This window comes from Acipenser ruthenus, chromosome 35 (assembly GCF_902713425.1).
Source record: "Acipenser ruthenus chromosome 35, fAciRut3.2 maternal haplotype, whole genome shotgun sequence".
NCBI classification, from domain to species: Eukaryota; Metazoa; Chordata; class Actinopteri; order Acipenseriformes; family Acipenseridae; genus Acipenser; species Acipenser ruthenus.
This window is the reverse complement of record NC_081223.1, coordinates 5,428,136-5,452,078: the sequence shown is the minus strand read 5'-3', so window position 1 is coordinate 5,452,078 and position 23,943 is coordinate 5,428,136. Positions and strand designations below refer to the sequence as shown.

The following is a 23,943-nucleotide window of genomic DNA, read 5'->3' as shown; positions in this document are numbered from 1 at the left end:
ATTATTTAGAAATATCTCTAACTGATTTACAGATATCTGAAATGTATTTAAAGATATCCCAAAAACATTTAGAGATATCTTAAAATGATTTAAAGATATCAAAATGCATTTTAGATATCTCATTTAAAGCTCAATTTAAAGTTATCTGTAAATCATTTAGAGATATCTCTAAATGTATTTTAGATATCTTAAAATGATTTAGAGATATCTCTAAATATTTGAAGATATCTTCAAATATTTAGAGATATCTGGAAATGATTTAGAGATATCTTCAAATATTTAGAGATATCTACAAATGAATTAGAGATATCTCTAAATGATAATTTGGCTTGCCATACAGGATTACCTTGTGGAGGGTTTTCCTCTCCTGTGTGGGAGCTGGTTTGCAATGTGTGTCTTCCTGGGAAGATTGTTTGCACACAGCCATCCACCCCAGCGTGCAAATTTGGCCATATGGTGCTAGATTATAGATTTTTTTTATTTATTAATTTTTTTTTTTTTTTTATCAGAAACCATGCTGATAGTTTCTCATTGGGTCTGGACTACTCACATGACCATTGGCACCAGGAAACCTGTGTGTATGCACACTGTGGGTACCATTGGTTTGCAAATATTCAGCTTCATAAGTGTATTGAAGCGAAACACACATTTTAAGCATATAGAATCATGCTGTTTATTTAGGGGTAGTAATGAACAAATGGGAGCAGATAAGTTTGGTTGAATCTTTGAAAAAGAGCAACAATCTCTCTTCTGAGAAGGATCAGAGGGGAAAAAATCATTAAAAGCACCAAACCGAATAAGTTGACCAGGAAAAAAGTTGATGATGCAAGCACAGTAAGGCAAAAGTAGACAAAAGTAAGCCGGGGCTACAGTTTGATTAAAGGGGAGGTTCATTGCATGGCTTTTTATTTTTATCTGGCTGTTTTATTTACTAGACTGTGTATGTTGGTGCGTGTTCGTGCTGCTGTCATTTCGTATGAATTTTAAAATGTGTGATCGACGGCTCTTTATAGGGTAAAATGTTTTAAATCCCTGTCTTTTTATGTTTCTATAACATCGTTGTCAATGTTTAAAGCTTGATGTGTTCCCCGGCGTAAGAAGTCGACACAAATCCAGATGTGAAACAAACAAATTAGCTTTTATTACTCAGGACTCATTTGCTGCCTTTCTTTCTACTCTGCTCTTGCTCATGACCTGTTGGAGCAGACCCGCGCCTAAAGCGCCCCCCCCAGGAACACAGTAACACACAACAATAGGTTCTGCACATATTGCTACATCCTTTCTCTTTTTTTTTTTTTTTTTTTTTTTTTTTTTTAAACAACTAAACATTATCAACTAACTTTTGTTAGCATTTGTACTCTCTAGTACCTGAACTAAAACAAATGATGATGAACATCTCTATTGATTCAAACAAAGTCTTTTAGGTGTGTGGGCCTGCAAAGGGGTCTTCCATATCTACTGTGGGCATACTCTGCAGCCGCTGAAGACTCATGGTAGGCTGGCTGACCCTGGTCCTCGGAACTCCCTGGACCCCTGATGTCCTCCGCGAGGCCCTCTGTACTCTGTGTACTTTTCTGTAGTTCTTTGTGCTCTTCATCCTAAGTGTTTGTCTCCTTCAGTTCTTGGGGCTTATCCAGAGTTGGAAAGTGGTTTCCCTGTTCTTTAGACCTCCAAAGGTGTCTTCGGTTTCTTCTTAAGGTCTGTCCTTGTTCTGTTAGTATCTCATAAGACCTCATGTTTACTGGCTTAATCACCGTGGCTTTCTGCCACCATTTACTCTGTCCACCCCATGGCTGTACTCTCACCTTGTCATTTCTTTGTAGTGGAGGTAGATCTTTTGCTGATGTATTGTAGTACTGTGCCTGCCTGTGTTGGCTCTCCATGATCATCTTCTGCTTGTTGCTGGTCACCCCAGGCCTTAGTAGATTTTCACTCATCAGCAAGAGGGTTTTAGTTCTCCTGCCCATCAGGCTTTGTGCTGGACTGCTGTCTACACCCTGAGAGGGGGTGTTTCTGTTGTCCAACATGGCCAGATATGGATCAGATCCTGCTCTTTTTGCTTTAGCCATTAGCCTTTTGGCTGTTTTCACTGCTGATTCTGCTTTTCCGTTGCTCTGCGGGTAGCCAGGGGATGACGTTTTGTGTTTAAAGTCCCATTTTTTGCTGAACTCTTTGAACTCTTCTGCTGTGTATTGTGGTCCATTGTCAGAGTACAGTGTGTCTGGAATCCCATATCTTGCAAAGTGTGCTTTTAGCTTCCGTACAATTGTCCTGGATTTCGTGTTCTCGAGGAAGTCAACTTCCCAAAAGTTGGAGTAGTAGTCAACGGTAATCATATGTCCTTCTCATTGACTGTAAAAAGATCTGTTCCCACTGTTTCCCAGGGTCTACTTGGTGTTTCGTGTGATTTTAAAGTTTCCTTTTGCTGCTTGATTCCCTGTGCACTGCACACACTGCATTGCTCCATGTATGTTTTCAGCTGTGCATTCATGCCTGGCCAATAGATACTCTCACGTGCTCTTCTTAGGCATCCTTCTATTCCAATGTGTGAGGAGTGGACTCTTCGCATAATATCTGCTCTGAGAGAAGCTGGTATAACTACATGCTCACCCCTGAAGACAATTCCATTTTGTACACTTAGCTCATCTCTGCTATGGAAAAACACTGTTGCTTCCCGAGGTACGTGTTCCTTAGTGTCCGGCCAACCCTGTAGGATCACTTTCTTTAACACCTGAAGATCCTTGTCCTGCTCTGTTGCTTTTTGTATGGCCTTCAGCCTCTCGTCAGAGATGGGCAAGTAGTGCACCATGTTAATGGATTCAATTTCAGTTTCTACTGGATGTTTTGAGCTGGAGTCTGGTAGGTATGCCCTGCTTAGCGTATCTGCCAGTAGTAAATGTCTTCCTGGGTAATATCTGAGTCTGACATCATATCTCTGCAACCTCAGTAGCATCCGCTGTAGTCGTTTGGGTGCACAAAGAAGGGGTTTCCTTATTATACTCTCTAGTGGTTTGTGATCAGACTGTACTTCTACCGTGTGTCCATATGTGAACTGATGAAATCTCTCTATTCCAAACAGTACTGCCAGCAGCTCTTTTTCTATCTGAGCGTAGCCTTGTTCTGTATCTGTCAGGGCTCTGCTTGCGTAAGCAATTGGCTGTCCTGACTGCATGAGTGCCGCCCCCAATCCAGTTTCTGATGCATCACATTGCAAAACAAGCTGTTCTTCTGGGTTGTAGTATTTTAGTACTGGAGTTTTTGCAATTGCCTCTTTAATTTTCTCAAAGGCCTCTTCATGCCAATCAGTCCACTCCCACAATACGTCTTTGTGTGTCAGTTGTCTCAAAGGTTCGCACATCCCTGACAGGTGTTCACAAAATTTTGCTAGGTAGTTCACCATACCCAGGAATCGTTGCACTCCCCGAATGTCTGTTGGTCTAGGCATCTGCCTAATGGCCTTGACCTTCTCCGGATCGACTTTCAGACCCTGTGATGTCAAAAGGTGTCCAATATATGGCACTTCTTTCAGCCTGAGCTGAAATTTCTCTGGGTTTAGCTTCACATTGCATTCTCTGCACCTTTCCAGGAGCTTTCTCAATTTATCATCATGGTCTTGTGCAGCTACTATATCATTGTTTCCTTCCCCAACAATAAGGATATCATCAGCTATGATTTTGATTCCTGGCACCCCCTCTAACACTTGGTTTAGTTTTCTCTGAAAGACCTCAGGTGCAGGACTGATTCCCATCGGCATGCGCAACCAACGATAACGTCCAAATGGAGTTGCAAAAGTGGTGAGATAGCTTGACTCTTCTTCTAATTCAATGTGCCAAAACCCATTCTTAACATCACATACTGAGAAAACTCTGTATGGCTTTGCTGCCTAGCAGTGGTCTGAGAACATTATTGTTGACAACAATGAATTCCAGCCTATACGCTTTTTTGTTGCGTGGATTTCTTAACTTAAGTTTGCATTTTCCAACGGGCTTCAGTGTGCTTTTATTATACATTACTAACACTTGCTTGCAGTTTTCTAAGTGGATGTCTCTTGTTAGGAGGTTCTCTGGGATTACATTGCAGCTAGCACCACAGTCAAGTTGAAATTTAACTGGTTGTTTGTTCAGTAACATGGTTGCAAACAGTGCTGCGTGAGGCTGTAGTGTTGACGCTTGTACTGCATTGATGTTCTCTGATTCCGGCTCCAAGGTTACACATAGGATATCCTCGCCACTGTCTGACTCAGTTGAAACATTCTCCAATGCTAACACTTTTTGCTTTCTCCTGCTAATGCTACTTCTACATGTGCTAATAAAATGGTTCCACTTGCCACAACCCTTGCATTGCTGGCCATATGCTGGGCATTTTTCTTTTTTCCTCTCATGTCTTCTTCCACAGTAGTTGCATTGTATTAAATTAGCGTCATTTGGTGTGGGTCTTTTTTGTCTCATTGTTTCCTTTTGTGTAACTGCATGTATCTGTGTAGACCCCCGTTCTTCAATTGTTTTTGTTCTTTCTTTGGATAGTTCTGCAGCTCTCCCAATCTGTAGACACTTGGCTAAATTTAAGTCAGCTTCCCTTAGTAGGCGTTCTCTTAAATGTGCGTCTCGAGTTCCACACACAATTTTGTCTCTTATGAGGGAGTCTGTAATATTTTCAAAATTACAGGTGGCTGTCAATATCCTTAATTCTGTGACATATTTGTCAAAACTTTCATCCGGGCCTTGGTTGCGTGTAAAGAAATTGTATCTCTCTACCGTCTCATTTTTCTTTGGGTCACAGTAATTGTCTAGCGCAGTCCTTACTTGTACTAACGTACGATCGGCTTGCGCGCCTTCATTCAGTGTTTCACACACCTCCCTGCCTTTTTCTCCAATCAAGTAATACAATAGTTTCACTTTCAAAACATCCTCTATCCTCTATCCCCCATTGTCAGGGCAATGTATAAATTAAACTCCTCTTTCCATCTTCTCCAGGCCAACGATAAGTTCTTTTCATCAAAGTCTATATTTCCTGGGGGTTTGAGTGCGTGTTCCATTTTTTTTTTTTTTTTTTATTAACAATCAGTTATCCGTGTTTCTTCTTGTTACTCTACACAATATCTAGGATGTCAATGTATCGATCTACTCACGGTTAACTTTTAGTCCTTTCCGTTCCGCGCTGTTTTTTTTTTTTTTTTTTTTTTCGCAAACACGTCTTCATGGATTACTTCAGGGTTCCTGAAAGCATACCGCTGCCACCATGTTTAAAGCTTGATGTGTTCCCCGGCGTAAGAAGTCGACACAAATCCAGATGTGAAACAAACAAATTAGCTTTTATTACTCAGGACTCATTTGCTGCCTTTCTTTCTACTCTGCTCTTGCTCATGACCTGTTGGAGCAGACCCGCGCCTAAAGCGCCCCCCCAGGAACACAGTAACACACAACAATAGGTTCCGCACATATTGCTACAGTCAATCTGATGTAGTTTATGTGTGACCGCGGAGATTTATTTATATATTAAATGATTTTACACGTCAAAATGTTGTCAATCTTTAATCGAAATTAAAATGTTTCAGTAATATAATCTGATGACATGCTGCATCCATCATATTAGTATGACAAGGTCGTATTTTTACATTTTGATATGAGTATAGCTGTAACTTTATTACAGTTTAGACGTGGCAAAACCGCCAGTTAAAAAAAAAAATGAATAGTATATACAGTACCTTGATTTGTCTGCATGTGTTATGTTTATTTAAAAAAAGGTTCTATGTTTAGGGTTGTGGTATTTAAATTGGGATAGGGTGAAGAAAATTAACCACAAATAGCCAGACGAAAGTTTTTTTTTTTTAGTAAGGAATTGTGTCGTGTACTCAGGTTGGGAATTAAAAAAAACCTGTCATGCTGTTTGCACACAATACATTAACATAGATGCCATATTCTTCGTAAACGTGACAATTGTATTCCTTGCAGTAATATATAGTATTACTAAGGGATAAGATCTGTACTATTTTAAAAAAAGGACCTTGTCAAATCCTCTTGATAGGAGAAATACAGAAATGAAAAACGCATGCCATGGTAGATATGATTGCTCGTTATGTCTTACATGGTTGTTGCACTACAGGAATTTATATATATATATATATATATATATATATATATATATATATATATATATATATATATATATATATATATATATATATATGAGGAAGAGAGATACTGTATATATGTGTATATCTACATGATTTTAAATCGTGATAATTCACTTTAATTCAATATACTGTATCTCTTTCTCGTTATATGTCTTATTGGTTGTTGCTCTAGGATTTACCATTTTAAAATTATGCTGATATAGAGCAGCCTACATATACTGTATGATCTCTCTCACAACACAAAATCTTGGTTGGTTTTGAACTACAGGTATTTACCTCAAAGACGTTAACTCTTTAGTTTTTAATTAATGAATATATTGTTTCTTCCCACACTTGTAATTGAAATACATGCACTATGACAACCTGTCTCCTGTTCATTTTCTGTCCTAATTATACAAAGTACTGTATGTAAAAATAAATGAAAGAACAAATATAAAATAATAATACTGTATAAGCAACGTATTTCAAGTACATCGTGTGATGGATGTGCACCGTGGCCTAGTTAGTAATCGCAGCATGGAGCTTATTTTTTTCCATGATTGAAACTCATGCTTTAACTTTTGGACAATCGCTGTCCATACTGTAGTGCTTCCCAAAACAAAAACACCTCCAGAAATCAAAATAACGTCAATACGTAACACATTTAAATGTACACAATCAGAAATGTACAATCATACAATTCATTTTTAATTATTTAGTTGCTGTTAATATATATTACAGAGATATTCACATTCCCTTATCTAGCGTAATACTGTCGAATATTTCCGATCTACATGTTAATGTAAATTATGCGTAGAAAAGTCATTTTAAATTATGCATTTTTGTTAGGCTAATATATCGGATCTAAAGCGATATTCACATCATCTTATCTAGCAGCATACTGCAGAATAAATCCGATCCATTAATTGATATAAATTATACTTACAACATTAATTTTAAATTATTTATTGTTCATTGATATATCCGATCTAATTATTTCCTGACTCGATCTACTTATTTCCTAGCCTAGGCTCGTTTACATTAAAAACAATGGAACCTCCCCTTTAAATTCTAGAGCTTGATCAACTTTTTTCCTGATCTACTTATTTCCTGGGACACCGGAAATACATTGGTGACACTGAATGCTACTACTGCATGATCTGAATGCTGCTCCCCTTTTAAAGTTTAATTAGTATTTTCATTTTATCAGTGTTGTTCTTATATTCAAATTAATTATACATGCTTTTAATCATTAACACATCATTTCCAAGTTGTATTATTATTATTATTATTATTATTATTATTATTATTATTATTATTATTATTATTATTATTATTATTATTATTAATAATGTTTTATTTTTTGTTTGGATTTCTCTCTGGGGTTTTCAGCTTTGTTGACCTCAGGCAGTGCCCTGGGTTGCTCATGTCATCAGAACAACTTCAACTTTGAAGGCAGTGTATTTTAATGAGATATTTGGTCATTGTTAAGACATTCAAATACAACCACTTGGAATAAAACAATCATTTTTTAGACATACTGGAGCTGCTTTAGAATTGTACCCAGAGCTGATGGGTTGTGCTGCTGGAATTGGATCACTTGTGAATGAAATTCCATTTTACATTCAGTGACTTGCTCTCGTCAAGGGAAAAAACACTATCACATGGTAAAGCTACAACCTATAGAGGATCATTTACTTCCCAATGTATGTTTTAATTACACTTCTAGACTGCCAGGTGCATTAAACGTGAAATAAAAAATGATTTTACATGAGGGACGTGTATGGAGAAGGAAAAGATCCACATGTTTTAAAAAAAATTCTAATATTTTTTATTTAGAAAAATGTTTGCATTTATAACAATCTGCCATTAATTAAAATGGCACAATTAGCATTGACCCTTTATGCATGCCTTTAAAATCATTGCTCCAGCACTGGCTTATTATTCAGCACAAACACCCAGAGGAATCTTAGAAGCAGAACAATTCAAGTTAGTTACTATGGATTGAATTCTGATATGCGCCAGAAATGGGGATTTGGTTACTAATTAAGAATTAGACCAAATAACATTAAAATCATACACATTTTCATCCTTGAACCACTGCTTATCCAAGGCAGTGTATCTTTCAGATTATAAAAATCCCTGCTGTGAGTTTCCTTGTTATGACAAAAGCACAAGCTGATAGGGAGTGCTTCACAAAGCTCTGCTCAAAGCACTAATCTTTATGACAGGAAAGAACTTCAGCTCTCACCTGTTGAAGTAACAGGCAGCCACTGCTCCACAATGTCACCACCATGTGATAGCATTGAGGATTCACACATTACTAAAAGCAACAGTAACATCTTTCATTTAGCTTCTCATGAAGAAATTGGTAATTGGCATAGTGTACAAACAATGGGAGCATATGCAACACCTAGTGGATGATAGGGCAGCAGTGTGGAGTAGTGGTTAGGGCTCTGGACTCTTGACCGGAGGGTCGTACAAACTGCTGTTGTACCCTTGAGCAAGGTACTTTATCTAGATTGCTCCAGTAAAAACCCAACTGCATAATGGGTAATTGTTTGTAAAAATAATGTGATATCTTCTAACAATTGTAAGCCGCCCTGGATAAGGGCGTCTGCTAAGAAATAAATAATAATAATAACAATAATAATAATAATAATAATGTGTTACTACAATATTGTTTATTTGTCTCATTCAATATCTAGCTGTAAAAACAAATAAAGACCTCAATATCACCAGGAGCTTTATCTGCTGTTGCATTTGCTAAAGCAGGGGAGGCCAATCAAGGTCCTGGAGGGCCACTCCACTGCAGAGGTGCCTTCAACGAAGCAAACGTTTGTAACATTCCCCAAAGGTTCTAAACTTTTTTTTTCTTCTGTTGGTGGTGTGCTGGTGGCTAACATTAGCGACAGAGTGGAACGGCTACCTCTTATACACAATGATATAAGTCGTCAAACTAAGGTAAAATAATTCTTCTTCATCTTCTTCTTCCTCTTCCGTCTACTTTTTAAGGGTGTGTAGCGACTATTCAAACAGAAAAGCTAAATAACTGGACATCTACCAATCATGTGATTCCACATGTTGGTCAACGTCAAAACAAACCAGGGTGTGCAAGCAGTTTGATATCCACACCATTTATATTAAACAAATTATTTATGTTTCAAAACAGCACATATCGCAGGAAAAAAAATACCAAGGTTTGAACTTGCAACATGACGTTCTTGAAGAGCACACGACCTTAGCACGCTGCGCCACTGCGCTGTTGTTGAAATGTGTTACAACATGGTAAAAACATCTAAACTCTTTGAGCTGTATAGAGACACGGTAGTTTCAAACAAGTTTTTCTAACTTGTACCGTTCCTCTCAATCAATTTTTGTGGTTCTTATTGTCATTTTGTTACAGAACTGTAGTCATGCGTAATGTGTTTTCATTATGATAATAAAGCTACAGTTAGAAAATAAATAAAAAAAAATGTTAAAAAAATTAAAAATAAAGCTACAGTTACTTGATATATACAAAATATATATACAGAATGATGCAAATGTATTTGACTGTATTCACATCTTCTCACATTTAAAATCCTCCACAGGTTGGGTGCCTCTCAACTCAGATTAAGGTTGATACTGTATAAATGCAGAACCAATCGTTCCATATGGATGAGACCATTCATTTTTAAATACATGTAATTCGATTTTTCATTTGGTATTATTTGTATTGAGGCAGGGAGGCTGCAGTTGTTTCTAAGCGCCAATGAATCTGGTATAACATTCTTAGAGTTTGTGTCATACGACTTTGTGTCATCAAAGGTGTTTCTGGTGACGTTCAGTGGATTATATTTGGAATCTTTGGTTGTGTCTTTTAGTATTCTAAAATAAGACGACAAATTAATAGCTCATTTGGTTACAGTGAAAGAAACTTCCACCAGTCAGCCCGGCTAGCTCAGTCGGTAGCGCATGAGACTCTTAAACTCAGGGTCGTGGGTTCGAGCCCCTCGTTCGACGTCCTTTTTAAATACAAATTGTAGATGTTTCTTCGAGGCAACGGAGCAATGTCTGATTCTGTTCACGTTGTATACAGTACTGCAACAAAATTACTTATTAGTCACTGTCATATAGCAATTGCTATTGTAAAATGCTTGCATCGTTTATAGCTATAACGATATTGAAATAAATCAACTTACTTTTTTGGGTTGACTTCAATCCGTTTCTTTTTTTACAGTTGTCATTACATCATTCATGGAGCAACAGTTGGTATGTGCGTAATAAACCCAATCGGGTCTTGATATGACAACCCTAGTCTGTGCTGAAATAAATAATGCGGTTTTCTAGTATGATCATCGCAGCTTGTCAGGATGGCCGAGTGGTCTAAGGCTCCAGACTCCAGAACTCTGTCTTTCCAAAGAATGGTGTATTCTTGTCTCCAAATAGAGGTGTGGGTTCAAATCCCTCATTTGACAGTTCAATTTTACTTATTTTTGAAAGGAATAAATGTGTTCATTTTACCATAAAATATTGTTTCAAGGAAATCAACAGCTGATACCAAACTCGTGTCAGCACTCAATACCATTTTAATTTCCATTTTAAATCGGACTAAAATAGAGTTTCGTAAGGGATAAACCACGGTAAATGTTGAATCGGTAAAATAATCCACCGATTCAACACTTACCGTGGTTTATCCCATTTAACACGTTTCTTCCTAATTGTCAATTGTTCAATAATGAGAGTAATTGAAATCTAATTTGGTAATTGATGTTTATATTAATAGGCTACATTGTGTATGCGTTTGCTAGTTTGCCGTCATGAGTTCCGAGTCTGAACCTGATATTCCATTGACACAGGCAACGTATTGTGTTATAAGTGAAGATAGCAACGAGGACTTTGTTTTAAATTTAGACCATGAAGGTGGCATTAGAAAAAAAAAATGAAAAAAACAAAGGAGAAAGCGGAATGTAAGCGTTTTGCTGCACCTAAAACGGATGAAGAAGTTAATATTGTAACGGGCACGGCTGGACTGACTCGCCGTTGCCACCTGTCGGCGAATAGGGCGCTGTGCCCGGAGCCAGTCCCCTACATTTGGTTAATGTGCAGCAGAGGATGCTGGGAGTACGAACTATGGTAGGGGAGAAACGGAATTATTGTTGTTGTGTTTATTTGTTTGTTATTGTAAAAGTTCCAGTACTGTTCTATGCATTTCCTTGTAATTGTTATTACCCTTCCGGTGTTGTTTGTTAAGTATGTGAATGTCACCCTGAGAGGCAGAGTAGTGCTGTTGGTTGGTTGGCGCTGACTTGCTGTTAGCTGCTTAATAAACTGTATTACCTAAAAGAGCTATTGTGTGCGTGTCTCCATTAATCCCTGTGCTCGCTACAATATCTTTGCAAGGGATCGATTTTCAGGAAGTACTCGCGCAAAATGTAAATGGGCTGTGAATCTGTTTGAAGTTTGGTTAAATGAAAGGAATTCAAAAGCGGACTTTAAATCTGAGATGCGTGTGATTAGTGGAGATTTAGTCAATATGGATCATGCTACTTTGTAGAAAGAAAATGTAACGGATTGTATGTAATTCACTGTACAAACCTGTAATGTGTATTGATTTTAACAACTGAACAATTGTAGGCTTGATGGTTTCTTTTTTCTGCGTTTCTACCAGTATGAGACACGCACTCAAAATGTGTCCCCTTCCTTCAACAACCCCCGACTGAAGATTGGAGTGGTCATCACTAGCAGCGAGCAGGTGCTGAGAAGAAAACACTCCCACTCTTCCTGGTGGATACCGAGACAAATCCCTTCAAAACATGTTTCACTCTAGAAATGATCATTTCAAATATAGTCTCAACTTTTATTGGCAGACCGTCGCCCCCAAATGGCAAGCTCTACTTCATATGATACAATGACTGGGCAAAAACGAGGTGTTACATTAACAATACAAACTAACTTGAGACAGCCAAGCCGTTAAAGCATACCTTAAGTTTGTTGTGTGATTAAAAACCAGGTTTTGGCATTTTGTATTGCCTGTCTCGTCAAACAAGCACGAGCCACAGCACACAGCGCTGCTGCTTCGGGACAGAGGTGGATTTTAAATCGACTGAATCAACGAGCTAAGACTACTTTTTGAAGAAATTGAAAACATACCTCTAGTCGAAATATTTGCTATTTAGTTACTCAATTTATTTTTTGAATTTGCAAATGGCAGACTGCATTACCAATAAAATAAAACTATAGGACAATCTGTATTGCTCGTATCAAGCTGCGATGTAGCCTATGAGAATCGCTGGCATAATTTAAGGGGAATTAGCTCAAATGGTTGCGCGTTCGCTGTATTTGCGTATTTAGTCCCAAAGCATTATGGAGATAAATACAAAGTGTGACAATTCTTTGTAACAGAGATGCCCGCCCTACATATGTATTTTAAAGCACAGTCTGCTAATTAGTAATATTCCCAGGACTGAAAAACTGCAGTACGCCCTCCATCGTTGCCTTCCGAGAAGGACAAACGTAGATTTTTTTAAATATATTTTAGCAATGGAAGAGTTTGTGTTATTTGGGAATAAATATAAATGGCTTGAAGTTTGCTTGCATTAGTTTGAATACATGTCATTGTGATTAGACTTTCCTGCCCAGTGTTGCTTTCTTCTTAGACGTGGTCTCAGCAACAGCTGAGCAGAGCTGTCTCTGAGGCGCAATCGGTTAGCGCATTAGGCTGTTAACCAAAAGGTTGGTGGTTCAAGCCCACCCAAGGACGGTGCTTTCTGCTTTTCTTAATCACATTAGAAAATGACACTGTAATACGTTATTATTACCTCCAATTACACTGAAGAAAAACATGTGTTCTTTTTTTTTAGTTGAAAATAATACAAAACGAAAATATTGTTGTTTTAGATTTTCGGTCTAACGCTCTCCCAGCTGAGCTATTTCGGCTTGACAAGCCTCCTTTTTCGAGATAACATTCTTTTTTTAGAACAGTTGTAATATAATTAAGTAAATTTCTAAACAAACCGATAGTAACATATATAATCTCAAAGAGCTATAATTTATTTCAGCTCTTATGAAAGACAAGTATCCTTGCGCATTATATCATCCTTGAATGTAATATTAATTAATTGCCTTCAGTTAATATTTTAGAAAAACTCCTTTGCTAACAGAAGAAACACAAGCTAGCAGAGGATGGTTTTGAGCAATCGACCGCTGGGCCCAGCACGCTTCCGCTGCGCCACTCTGCTACAGCTGCCTCATGACAGAATTACCAAGCAGCAGAAAAAAAAAAAAAAAAAAAAAAAAATGAACATCGTTTTAACCAGTCACACGGCAGTGGCCGGGCCGAACCATGGAAACGTTGCAATTCAGAGATGATCCGTTTTCTTTTCTCCCAAATACGTGATGCAAAGTATGCAACTTTTCTGTCCACTTTGATCACAGGCAGTTTTATCCCCCAGTTTCGGCTGCCAATTCCAATATTCAGTCTCTCTAAAGAATCTTAAATCGTGGAAAACGCTCTTTGGGGCACTATGGAAGATATATATGATTAATTGCAGGGGCGTAGCTAGTTTTAGATTTTTAATGTTAACCTTTAGGTGTAATTCGGTGGACGCTGTAGAGGGCGTTCTCTCGCTGAGCTTCCAATTTGTATGTTTGTATTTGGCTTCTCTAGCCCCCTGGCAGCTCTCAGTGGTGTCGGGATTAGCCATGCAAATTACTTCCTGGTGGGAGGGGGGCGGTTCAGTTTCAATCAAGTACAAGTCTCTCTGCCATTATCTTGCGCTGCTCTGTCTGGTCAGGTAAAAAGGACGTGACCAGAGCGATATGGGCAATCCCGTTAGGTAGCTTGCATGTCAATCTCTCCTTCTTTTCTATTTGTCCCCGGCGGTTCCTCGCCGGCTAGAGGGGACCCCCTGCCACAACTATCCAGTCGCAGCTCATGTGCTAGCCTCACCAAGGCTACAACCTTGCTATCCCATCTAACTTGTTTCATTTCTAGTCCGAGCACCTTTCTGCCCCTTCTGGCTGGCCGAGTCGGGCCGGGCTCTTTATCCTAACTCTCCACGCCGCCCATTTGCCAGCCACGCTGCCTGGGGATGCTGCACTGAGTAGTGACGGAGTGTCTTTTATGTTTGTCTTCTCATTCTGTTTGTTCGTCCAGCAGCTAAGAGACGCCGCCCGGTTTCGACCTGGACTGAGAGCTTTGTCCTTATTTGTTCTGTCTCTCATTCTCAATAGCCTGCCAGCAGCCACAGGATGCTGCCTGACCCGGTGAGACATGAGAGTTCAGAGTGTTTTACGTCATTGTCTTGTCCAGCTCTTCTCATCTCAAGCTATCCAGCTTTATGTCTCTAGTTCTGTGTTACACATATGTTCCCTCTGCGAAGTAAACCCATCTTTGCAGAGAGATGACCACCGACTTGGAGCCCTTTAAGATAACAGACAAGCTGCTTAACAAAGCCAGCAATGCACTGAAAGAAAAAAAAAACTTCTCCTAAAAAAGGCACTGGCAAAGGAAGCTTTGGTATCTTTAATATACCAGCAAGTACTCAGGGATATTCATGTGAAAATGTTATTTTACTATAGGCAAATACACACTGTTGTGCTATAATGAAAACAAAGAACTCTGTTTTTTTGGTTGTTAAATAAAAAATAACAGCAATACGCACGGCTGTCTTTAATTTTCCTAATGAGACATGTGATGAGGATTTCAAGATTCAAACATTTGCGATGTTCTGACTTTTATTTTCGGTTCTTTCACATATTTTCAGGATTACTCAGGCTTGAAAATGAATATGTTCTTTAGAATACTCGGTAATGGAAACATTAAGGAAAATAAACCAGGAGCATGCCGTGCTGCAGGTTACCATTGTGCAAACTTACGACTACTAGAAGAGCCAATGGAAACGGAACGATCAAATAATACCTATAGCAGGTAAGACACGTTGGGTAGAAGTATTAGCTTCTGTTATTTACTTGTCTGTAGGAAGTGTAAAAGCTATGTGATGCTGAATAATGCGGATTTGAGAGAATACATTTTGCATACATAGATATAATGTAATTAAAATGTGTCAAAAAGGTCAAACTTCATAGATAAATAGCTTGAAAAGTTGTATCTGTGGGCATCATCAAACGTAGTGGCTCCCAAACCGGTCCTGAGGACACACTGTGCCTGCTGGTTTTCATGCCAACAGAGCTCTCAATTACTTAACTAGACCCTTAATTGAACTGATTATTTGCATAATTATAACTTTTTTCATTGTTTTCAGCTCTCAAAGCTTGAAAAGAATTGTGGGAAATGTGGGATCAGGCATAGAAGCAAAGGTATATTTCAAGGTCTTAAAACGACATTTCCCACATTTTTTTACAACGTCCCATCCCTGCCTATTGGCTGAGCGTCGCAGAGCAAGCAGGGGCGGAACATTCAAATTTAAAACTACACAAACAGACACGGAGCATTTAGCTTATTTGTTTTTAAGTTACTAACTGTCTCTGTTGAACCGAATACTGTTTTGTTTTTAGCAGTATTTTTATTTTCACCGTAGATGCGCTCTCGGTGCAAGCACAGTGCTGACATGTCATTTTCTAAAATTATATTAAGCAAAGTTTCGGGTAAATATATAAAGAAAAAAGGTAGTGTATATTTTAGCACTAGTACAACAAGACCATGTACGGAATTAAAATGAATGGACTATAGAATAGTTGTTTTTGTAACAATTTAATTGGTTTAAAAGCAAACAAGATTATCCATAAACTAAAGTTAACAGAAAATAAATATAAAAAGAGAATTTTGACAAAAGCTGCCCGGAAGCACTGTCGCTGCTGATTGCTTGTTTCGACGCGCTTTGAAAGGGGAGTCTCGTCTTCCAGATTATCACTTACAATGTGAGCCATCAAAAATAAAAATAAAGTTTCTGAAGATGATTTCAGCAAGCTAAAACACCACACGAACACTGGTCATGTGACACTTTCTACATTGGCTTGCTAGCTTGCAATTGGCTGCTGGTCCGCGGCGGTGCGGCACTGAGCGCTGGTTTAACATGTTACAGGTGTTATACACCAGCGCCAGTAGGCACTGAGCGGTTTTCATCTCCAGCGACAATGTGTCACTGACGCTGGCATGCGTATCGGGTGGCGGTTCCGTGTGCACGTGGGTAGTGGAAACAGATATATATATAAAAAAAAAAACATTATAATTCTTCCCAAGATTCTGACCAGAATCCTTTTTGTATTTTCATACAGATGGTGTATGCTTGAGTTTGATGAAGTTGTAATGGAGGGCCTAATAGGATTTATATTGCTACAGAATTGTTTTGTCCAAGATAAGCATTTAATAATCAAAGCTGTTAGAATTACAACTGTTTTTTTTCTTTGTATCCTTTTGCTATTTACAATATAGAACTGTAAGCAGTGTGATCCAAAGAGGTTAAATCAGACATCTGTGTGTAATGTCAAAACCTGTACATTGTAAAATATAGAATTTAAAGATAATTGAGTTTTAAATTCTTCTTCTTCTTCTTCTTCTTCTGCTTCTTCTTCTTCTTCTTCTTCTTCTTCTTCTTCTTCTTCTTCTTCTTCTTCTTCTTGTAAAACCAAGTCTAAGAATGTAACAAGACTTCTTAACCAACTGAATTGAAAACATACCTGCACACAAAACTACAAATTTAAAAGATTAAAAGATGCAACTACTAGCATGTGTTTAAAATCTGTTGCAAACGATTTAAGTTGAATTCTGAAACATCTTTTTTCAATATATTAATAAGTAGAAATAAGTCTCAACATACAAATTACAACAGCAACACCTTTCAAAGAAAAGCTGCAATAATGGAAACAACTCTGTGGTTGGTGTGCAAAGGGTCCTTTCATTGTTTAAATCCACATTGATCTTCATCAAATACAATTCAAGACTATAACCACAGCCCATCTATCTATCAAAAAACAAAACATAGCATTGACCACAACTGAGACGAGTCCTTGGTTTTCATGTATGCGCTGCTGAAACACACAACACATGTTTGCACAGAGAGAGCAGCATGACTGCACTGAGTGCATAAGAACATGAAAGCCAGCTCTGGCCAGTGTGCACTCATCATCATCACAGTGCATCATTAAAGCAGGTCTTTATGAAAAGCAACAGCTTTAATAGTGCCTGGGGGTCTCTAACAGTCTTATTAAATACCAATAAACAATATATTCCAGGTGTCAGCCTTTTCATTTGGGATTGAATAAAAATGTAAATTATCCATGCAGCTCTCCTCTAGTGGAATGGTAAATCCCTTAAAAACCCAACAAAAACAAATGACACAACCTGATTGGTGGATGCAAAAAAACTGCTTTGAACCGTTTTTTTTAATCACCTCCCCTAAAATCATTGTTAATAATACAAATGAATAAACAGGAGGGCAAAGGGGCAGGGCAAGTCTGTTTCCTAATTCCCATCACCTGGTCAATGAGTGACAGCTAACAAGGTGTGGCATGTTTGCAAAAAATGCCAACTGTAATTGTATTGGCCCAAGTATTATTATTATTATTATTATTATTATTATTATTATTATTATTATTACAAAAGACAATTGCAAATAGCCGAAGCAATATCACAACTATAGTTGGCCTATATTATATTATATATTGTTTGTGAGTTTTCCGCGCCCCCAGCTGGACAGTGTGAGCATTACACCCCTTCCTCCAGTCCCGGTGATGACTGAATGCAACCCAAACTAGGGGTTTCTTCAATCAGCACACGTGTTGCTGCAGAGATCTGTCTGCAGGGAACGGATACAAACTCGGACTTATCAAAAGCAGACGCGATGCTAAGATGACGTTAACAGTATCTGAAAATCAAACACGAAAGGATAAGAGACTGAAGTTGCCATGAAATATACATATTTTTAACATTATTCCTAAATACTTAAAAACTCATGAATTCATAGGTGACAACTAACAATCAGTACAATATAAAAGGAAATTTATTTTTTATCTTTGAAATATGCATTCTAGAAAGTAGAATGCTATTGTTTATATTGTGTATTCATTATTTTTGTATCGTTTAATACTGCCAAACCTCTGTAAAGAACGACTTGTCTATAGTGACCACATGATCACATCCTATAGCAGGATTTCCATGAAGACCAATTGTAACGCATGAGAATGTTTGACTGTCATTGCAGAGTGTATAAATTACAGTAACTGCTCTAACTGTGTAGACCACTAGATGACAGAAAAACCCTAATAATCCAGAAATGTTTTGTTTCCTTGCCAGTACTAATAGATGGAGTTTTCGAGTAATTAAATTTTGTGGAAAAAAAAACTGAATTAAGTATAATTCGGGCTTCTGATCACACACACACACACACACACACACACACACACACACACACGCACACACACACACGCACGCACACACCACAAACGCACAGACACACGCACACACACACCTTGTCCTTCTGGCAAAGGGAGCGGGGGTCTGCGTAAGGTGCGAGGGGGAGCGAGGGGATATAAAACGGTGCGTGGAAATGACCGGGAGATTTGGGAAGACAAGAGTGAGGGAGAGGGGTATGTTTGGAGAGATAGAGAGAGGGGGAGAGGGAAAGGTTAAGAATATCGGAAAACAAGCACGAATACAACTGTTTATTATCCTTTTCGACTCCTACTTCCCTCCCCTACTTCATGAGCCCCTGCCTCTTGTTGGAATTACAATCCCACACTTTCATTATGCTAATGGAAGAGGAGAGCTGGATCCCACAGCTCCATGAAAGCTCTCCAGCATTGCACATGCGTGGAACTACAACTGAACAAAATAGTAATTCAGAACACACCCATGAACTGGTTTTGCTTTTCTCAATGAATATCGGGAGTGGCATTTGCTGTACCAAATAGCAAAAATGACAGTTCCTTTGTACAAGGTCTCTGTTCCTTTTACCTCTTTAATATTGAGCCATTCTATTTTAGGATGAGCCTAGAATGCTGCCTGCAATTCAGTACATTGACGAGCAAACCAAATCTGATAAAGGAAGGAAGGAAGCCTGTTTCAGTTTTGCCTGTATATAAGGTAAACAAAAAAAATCTGACACAATATACTCCACTGGACATTGGATCATGTATAATGCTTTGCACAAGAAAAGATTTATCATATGGAGAGAGAGAGAGCATTTTTTTTTCCCACAGAAACAAAGGCTGCTAGTTGTTTTTAGGGGAACAATAACCACAGTCTATTTTTATTTTGCTGAATTCTAATACATGAGAGAGCTGCTTATAATTTTTTTTTTAACAAAACATGTTTGAAAACACAAGGTAGCGCATTCAATTAAATGTATGAAACTGGATTATGTACTGTCTTGACTTCACATGATAATGCTATCTATTGAGTCAATAAATTAAAAGCTCAGTTAAGCAGTTTTTCTTTCATGAAGCTAAGCACAATTATACATTACTGTACATATCTTTCAGAATGTATCTACAGAGGAGCTTGAAAAATACACGCAAACCCAAGAAAAATAATCTCCTCGCCTTATTCTCTGCATTGCAAACAACATGTTTAAGAAGTCATTATCGTGAGGGACACTATTTCAAACTTTTCTCAGGCAGAACTGCTTCAGATGCTGTTCCAGCTTTACTGGGAACACACCGTGCATTTCACTTGCAGTACCTCAGAGTGTACTCCCAAGTACCTGGATTCCTGCAACATTATATACTGACAGACCCATATACTTATTTGCAAATTTAATAAACTACACCCATACAATGCAGTTTTGAAAATTCTACAGCTTTTATAAAATAAATAATTATATACATATATATAAAGTGCCTTGCAAAAGTATTCAGACCCCTGACCAATTCTCTCATATTACTGAATTACAAATGGTACATTGAAATTTTGTTCTGTTTGATATTTTATTTTAAAACACTGAAACTCAAAATCAATTATTGTAAGGTGACATTGGTTTTATGTTGGGAAATATTTTTAAGAAAAATAAAAAAAAACTGAAATACCTTGCTTGCATAAGTATTCAACCCCCACATATTAATATTTGGTAGAGCAACCTTTCGCTGCAATAACAGCTTTAAGTCTTTTGGGGTAAGTATGTACCAGCTTTGCACACAGTGTCAGAGTGATTTTGGCCCATTGCTGTAAAGTAAGAATGCTTTCAAAAATAGACATGTTAATAGATTATATTTATCAATTAACTAAATGCAAAGTGAGTGAACAGAAGAAAAATCTAAATCAAATCCATATTTGGTGTGACCACTGTTTGCCTTCAAAACAGCATCAATTCTTTTAGGTACACTTGCACAAAGTCAGGGATTTTGTAGGCATATAGTCAGGTGTATGATTAAACAATTATACCAAACAGGTGCTAATGATCATCAATTCAATATGTAGGTTAAAACACAATCATTAACTGAAACAGAAACAGCTGTGTAGGAGGAATAAAACTGGGTGAGGAACAGCCAAACTCAGCTAACAAGGTGAGGTTGCTGAAGACAGTGTACTGTCAAAAGTCATACACCATGGCAAGACTGAGCACAGCAACAAGACACAAGGTAGTTATACTGCATCAGCAAGGTCTCTCCCAGGCAGAAATTTTAAGGCAGACATGGGTTTCCAGATGTGCTCTCCAAGCTGTTTTGAAGAAGCACAAAGAAACGGGCAACGTTGAGGACCGTAGACGCAGTGGTCGGCCAAGGAAACTTACTGCAGCAGATGAAAGACACATCATGCTTACTTCCCTTCGCAATCGGAAGATGTCCAGCAGTGCCATCAGCTCAGAATTGGCAGAAAACAGTGGGACCCTGGTACACCCATCTACTGTCCGGAGAAGTCTGGTCAGAAGTGGCCTTCATGGTAGACTTGCGGCCAAAAAGCCATACCTCCGACGTGGAAACAAGGCCAAGCGACTCAACTATGCACGAAAACACAGGAACTGGGGTGCAGAAAAATGGCAGTAGGTGCTCTGGACTGATGAGTCAAAATTTGAAATATTTGACTGTAGCAGAAGGCAGTTTGTTCGCCGAAGGGCTGGAGAGCGGTACACGAATGAGTGTCTGCAGGCAACAGTGAAGCATGGTGGAGGTTCCTTGCAAGTTTGGGGCTGCATTTCTGCAAATGGAGTTGGGGATTTGGTCAGAATTAATGGTCTCCTCAATGCTGAGAAGTACAGGCAGATACTTATCCATCATGCAATATCATCAGGGAGGCATCTGATTGGCCCCAAATTTATTCTGCAACATGACAACGACCCCAAACATACAGCGAAAGTCATTAAGAACTATCTTCAGCGTAAAGAAGAACAAGGAGTCCTGGAAATGATGGTATGGCCCCCACAGAGCCCTGATCTCAACATCATCGAGTCTGTCTGGGATTACATGAAGAGAGAGAAGCAACTGAGGCTGCCTAAATCCACAGAAGAACTGTGGTTAGTTCTCCAAGATGTCTGGGCCAACCTACCTGCCGAGTTCCTTCAAAAATTGTGTGCAAGTGTACCTTGAAGAATTGATGCTGTTTTGAAGGCAAAGGGTGGTCACACCAAATATTGATTTGATGTAGATTTTTCTTCTGTTCACTCACTTTGCATTTAGTTAATTGATAAATATAAACTATTAACATGTTTATTTTTTAAAGCATTCTTACTTTACAGCATTTTTTCACACCTGCCTAAAACTTTTGCACAGTACTGTATATATAAAATATATTTAACAATGAAATGTATGAGGATACAATTATTTTTATTGTGCATTTCAATTATTTTTAAAGCAGGGGTTACATATATTACATTTAATTATTTGATATTGTTACAAATATTTATTGGATACATTCAAATATCATAATGCAAAGCGGTGCTGCTATTTGCATATCAAAGTATTCAGCGCTACGAGGGAAAGTGCAGTTACACGGAAGTGTGTGCTACATGGCACAGGTGTTTCTAATAATCTGTCCAGCTCCGGTCTTTTTTTTTTTTTCTCTCGTCTTTTTGCTGTTCTGTCATACAGTATTGACATATGAAAGGAATACAGGTCTGTTCAAAAGAAGCCGCGTGAGATTATCATGAATTCATATTACTTCATTGGAGTATTTTAGGGCTCTAGTCTCACTTGGTTTACACGCTGATTACGCGCTGGAAGAAGGGCTTACAAGTAAACCAAGAGAGAAGGTGAAATTACATTTTAATATCTGTAAGTGTATCTATGTATGTATGTGTTTGTATACGTGTATATGTATTTAGACCTAATGAGAAAATGACGCAATAACAAAAAATAAAAAAATAAAAAAATAATAATAATAATAATAATAATAATAATAATAATAATAATAATAATAATAATAATAATGTACCTCTGATCTTATCTTCGGTCTGGCGTGCCTTCCGCCAGAACCCGTGTTTTCACATTGCCCTTTGAAAAAAAATATGATTTTAAACATCATTTCTATTTTGAAAAAAAAGCTCATTAGCAGGGTATGTAAAACGTCGTATCACGTACCTGTGGTTTGTTTCTTAGTGCTGACAGGTGTTTGTCTGACATCCTCCCTGTAACGCAAATCTATGTTAAACACCAGAGTAAGCAAACAAACACCTCTCCATGATATTCATACAATCAGAATACATCCATCTGTGGGTTCAAAATGCGACTTCAATTATCGGTGCACACAGTCACACACGCACGCACGCACGCACGCAACACACACACACACAGTCTCACACACACACACAGTCTCTCTCTCTCTCTCACACACACACACACACACACACTGTTTGTGCTCCGTTTCTGTGGAGGCTGTGGTATTATTTTGTAATAATATTATTTGGTGGGTGATATACCGAGCGCATGAACTGGACGACGGCACTGTTTACTTGCTGAGTATAGAATCCCTGCTTGCAATAAACTGTTGAATTCGAGAACCTCCAATATCTGTGTGAGCTGCTTCTTTTCCACGCAACCTTAGTTCTCAGCTCCCCCAGCTGGACACTGTGAGCATTACACTGCTTCTCAAGTCTCGGTGATACCTGAATGAAACACAAGCTAGGGGGGTTTCTTCAATCAGCACACGTGTTGCTGCACAGATCCGTCTGCAGGGAACAGATACAAACTCGGCCCTGAGCAAAAGCAGACGTCATGCTAAGATGACGTTTACAGTATCTGAAAATCAAACACGAAAGGATAAAGAGGCTGTGATATTACAGTTTATTAAAATCTTGCATGCATTCAAAATGAGTCATTTCTTATTTTTATTATTAAGACAGCAGTTGTCATAAGACAAACATCTTTAAAAAGACACCTAAATACATAAAACCCCATCAATTCATACAAGGTGACAACAAAATGCAGTACTATATAAAAGGAAATATAATCTCTTTTTTAAAATATGCATTCTAGAAAGCAGAATACTGTTATTTGTATTATACATTCATTGTTTTTTAATAGTTTAATATTGTCAAGCCAGCTGACCACATCCCATAGCAGGATTTCTATGAAGATCAATTGTAACTAATAATGTTTGACTGTAATTTTAGAGTGTATCAATACACTCTAACTGTGGTAACCGTCTCGACCACTAGCAGGCAGCAAAACTCTAATAAAGCAGAGATTGAATGTATTTCCAGTACCAGTAGATGGCGCTCCTCCTTCGAGTAATTTAATTTTGTGCAAAAAAAGTCCAAGAATTTAGGAAACCAAACACTCGACTAACCTAGCGGTTGTAAACCTGGTTTATTTTCTTCAAGAAAAGTTTTTAACATGTTGAATTCATTGGGCTGATGCAAAAGTTCATGTTTTGTAAAAATCTTTTTTTTTTTTATCAAAGTACAAGTTAATGACACACATAGGTTTGAACTTCACTAGATTAGTTGCTGCTTCTA

The 23,943-nt window shown here is 38.1% G+C and overlaps 1 long non-coding RNA gene and 1 pseudogene across 1 annotated transcript in view; both read right to left on the bottom strand.

Moving 5' to 3' along the window:
- Window positions 1-22,732, bottom strand: part of LOC117968432 (uncharacterized) — a 43,599-nt gene extending 20,867 nt beyond the window's left edge. Inside the window, exons 1-2 of the long non-coding RNA XR_004662295.2 lie at window positions 22,568-22,732; window positions 22,422-22,480 (exon numbers count right to left, since the gene is read on the bottom strand). This is a non-coding gene — a long non-coding RNA (uncharacterized LOC117968432). The remainder of the gene's footprint in view (window positions 1-22,421; window positions 22,481-22,567) is intronic.
- On the bottom strand, window positions 11,775-11,949 carry LOC131705584 (small nucleolar RNA U3; annotated as a pseudogene).
- Window positions 22,733-23,943: the final 1,211 nt, after the last annotated feature.